A 4,097-nucleotide genomic window follows, 5' to 3' on the forward strand; every position below is an offset into this window, starting at 1 on the left:
TTCAAGCTTGACTCTAAATGAGGAAGGAAATCCAACTCGACTGTTAATTTCTACACGTTAAATTTGGATATCCATTGTTGCATTTTCTTTGATTCTCTACTGTGGGTTCAGTGACCAAAATTTTCGCTCATAACACGACACCATAGTTGAAAAGTCTTTCACATGTTTCTGCAAGGAAAAGGCCAGCGGCTGCACCAGCGAGTTGGAGAGAACGGAGAAAAATACGTCCAGAGATGAGAGCCTCAAGTGCCACGGTTTTGTTTACTGGTCGTTGGTCCTCTTGCTTAACACTATTTGTTTTTGCGCCGAGATGAACCAACGTTAACTTGACCATCATGCAAATGTTCTTGCCTTGATGTGTTGCTAAGTGCTTAAGACTGTTAATGTTCTCTAAATTTATCAGATATGCTCTTGGTTAAGAAATACCCGGTATTATGTTACCCGTATTGACGAGATGACTCAACAGTCATTTATTGTAAATGAATATGATGGAAAAATAAGCTAACCTTGTATGGCTAAGACCCCATAATTATCAGTTCACGTAATCAACCAGGTAAGTAGGAGCGATGTGACAGGTAGCAGAGGTATACTCTTCATAGCAAACTTTTTTCCCGTGGACAAAAATAGACATTAAGTGAAGGAGAACAACAAAATATGAATCACATGTAAAAATTCTTTCAGTCTGTCTATTATAATCTTGTTTCCACGACCGATCAGAAGTAAAGTGAAGTAGTTCGATCATCTGACTTTTTTGGACGAAAAAATTGTTGTGCCAGGCATTCAGCTTGAGTTTCTTTGCTGTCGAACTATTTGATAATGGTGTTTACTAAGAAGTGTACATGCGATAATTTTTTGCACGCGCTCTGTTCGGTGAAGCTTCTATCTTTAATTTTTATTAGTTCTGTTTTCTATACTATTTAAAGCTCTTTAGAAAATTGTTCACTCTATGGAGAGTCTTGCTTTAACTACATACCTAAATTTTTCGGGCATTCTGTTAGGTTTAAGGAAAAATAAAAATGTTATTTACGAGAAGGAGGTCTGCATTGAGGGCACAGTTTTCTTTACATCCAAAACAAAGCAAGTTTTTTTTTCTTCACAGAGAATTTTAAAGTTGTATGTGATTCATCCCTGAACTAGTTTGTTCATAACTTTGCAATATAGAAATGTTTTTTTTCTGTCTTTTCACGAGCGTGGCACAAATAACTTTTCCGAGTCCCCACGAGCAAACAAACCTGAGGGGTTGGACCCCTGATCAGTACTCGGAACCTTCAAACGTTAGTGATAATTTTTGGAAATGATTTCATAGGGGGCGATCTTGAGGAAGAAGATGAGTCGTTTGCCAGAATGGTTGGCGACAGACGATTCTTGATCCTTGGTGAAGAGACAGCCATGCTTGATGATGAACCGCAGTATCACAGTCAACTAATACAGAGCAAGTTAAAATGATTATTTTGCCTTCTAACTTTCCTACTTATTTCATCGAGTTTTGAAATACTTTGATTTTAATTCGAATTGACGGCTAACGGCAGTTTCCCCCTATATTTTTTTATTCATTCATTTATTTTTGATCTTTAGGTCTTTTTGGAATAACTTGAACAACACACAAGTAACGATTTTCGTTTTGCACTTTCTTAGTGTTTCTTCAATGGTTTTGACATGAAAGTCTCATATTCCCTTCATGCAGTCAACTGAGACCAACCCATGTGAGTTACAGAAAATTAAAACGAAAGAAGCCGTAAAGTTATCTGCTATTTCAGTGGTTTTATGGCAAATGAACTCTGTGTACGTCATAGAACAACTATCACAGATGATGCCATATTTCTTATCTTTCTAAATACGTCATGTCTCTCTCAGAGCAAGCTTAACATCGCTTTTGGACATTTATTCTACACTTTGAAAGATGAGCTGAGTTATTCACTCCTAATACAGGAAGACTTAGAAGTCTTACCTTTTAGGTTTTTCTCCGTGAGCTTCATCGCTTTATATGACTTCATATTTTTGTGTTCTGTTCCGAACAGTCCTGGACAGGTAATTTCAGTTCATGTTTATGGCAGTCTCTCAGGATATTGAGTTTAATTGTTTATTGTATGGGACAATCACGGGAAGGTGCAGCAATTCTGTATAGAGATGGGCAATATCTCAAACTGTCAAGCTCATTATGATGAAATTGGGCCATATTGTTCACAACTGATACCGTTGTATCTGGGAGATAATGTATCCTTTTTTAGTGCAGCTGTTTGTGTAAAATGACAGTGAGTGACTCTCCGTGTGTTTTCCAACTTTGTCTAACCTAAACTAATTGCTTTAACTCTCAAGTGAGTTGCTTTAATAATCAAAGCTAAGATAACACAACATATTGCTATCCGGTGAAACAAATAATCCAAATTTCAATCGCTTGAAAAGATTCAAAGAGGTGGAGCTGAGAAGGGCACCCTAAAATTAACTGAACTTCTTAACGAAGTGATACTGCAAGGTGTTTGATTTCGGACAAGTTGTAGTGAACGATTCTACTTTAATTGTTTTGGACATGATCAACCGTTGGCTTCATACATTGTTTACTTTTAATCCATAATGAACTGAGGGTCCCGCAGTTTGTTTTTACACCCACTCTGAAACAGATGCTGCCGAAATGGTTGTTTCCATTACCGTGAGAGAGCGATAAACATTTTCAGCTTTAGATGAGTTACAACAATGGTCCACTTTAATAGTACAAATAGCGTCAAAACGCAGTTGTTATCCATCAGCCCGGTAAAGTCGTCATTGACTGATCGAACCTCTTGCCTTCGACATGTTAGCATTTCGCACTAAGAATTTTAATAAAAAATGATCATACAAGGGGTGAAATCATCGTCAGTCTTGGCTAATCTACGCCGCCAACAAATAAAATATTCGTTATTATTTTGCAATATGTTTTCACACTCTCCAAATAGATGTCTCAAACTGTGGCAATTAAAAAAAATAAAATGCCGAGGAAACACCAAGAGTGTTGTGAAAGATCTTTCATGTGTAGACGATAGCATTGTGGATCAGCTTTGAGTGCTTCATTTCCATAAGCAAATCAGACCAGCTATCTCACAGGGTTCCTTGCTTCTACAGTAGATTGAAATGAGAAGAAATATTTTATAAAATTTAAGTTGATTTTATTGATCGTGATCCTGATGTGTAAATAATTTTGTTATGAGGAAATTTCTCAACTATGAAGATAGACTGATAAATTTACAGATTGAAATAAAGTTAGACCTTAACTCGCCATTTACGGCCTAATGGCCTTGAAACGAGTAATGAGCTATTTTTCGATTCCAACCTCGCACGACTTCGAGTGCAAAACATTTAGAGCAATTGCAAGAAAGTGCTTCTCAGTGTAACGGGTCACCTCATGCTTTTAGTTACGAAAGATAATTTTAATTAATCGTTTCTCAAGCTCGGTGTTCGAGTGAGTTAAAGTTCCAATCCCAATTCCATCATCTTATCAAAATTAGCGACTTAAATTTCCAGTTTTATTCCCATTATTAGGGAGTTTTGGATCCACGTTTGCTTTTGAATACGCGTGACCGCAAATGCTCAGGAGTCACGTAACCAGACTCTAGCGGTCACGTTCGCCATTTGCCGTCCACGTTTAAACTTCGGGCAAGGCAGTTTCAGGTACTTGAACTCCCTCGACACTTTTTTTCTTCCTGTTCGAAAGTTCTCACGTATGTCCCATAAATATATGTGAGGTGCAATCTTTTCTTTAGAACCAATCTTTTCGCTATATTTTGTGCAGACATGGACGCATAAAAAAATGCTCTCTGTATTTCGTCTTCACTGCCCACAGATCGACTTTCGTAACCTGAGAGACTCAAGCAACCGAGGCATCAACTTTAAAATTAAAAGCCGTCTCAATCGTTTTATGTTTTGATAATTGCGCTAATTACTTGATTATGCAAATCGTGATGTTGACAATATGAACCAGACTGGATGGCTTCCGGGTTGAAAAATTGGCCAAAATGGACACTTGTGCCAATTCCACACAACCTAATATTTTCTGATTTTAAACAGTGTGTTCTAAACGTTCTGAGTTATTTGGACTCGGCCTCGAGAAGAGCATATTTCAATTG

The sequence above is a fragment of the Pocillopora damicornis genome, chromosome 3 (assembly GCF_964200805.1).
Source record: "Pocillopora damicornis chromosome 3, jaPocDami1.2, whole genome shotgun sequence".
Taxonomy (NCBI): Eukaryota; Metazoa; Cnidaria; class Anthozoa; order Scleractinia; family Pocilloporidae; genus Pocillopora; species Pocillopora damicornis.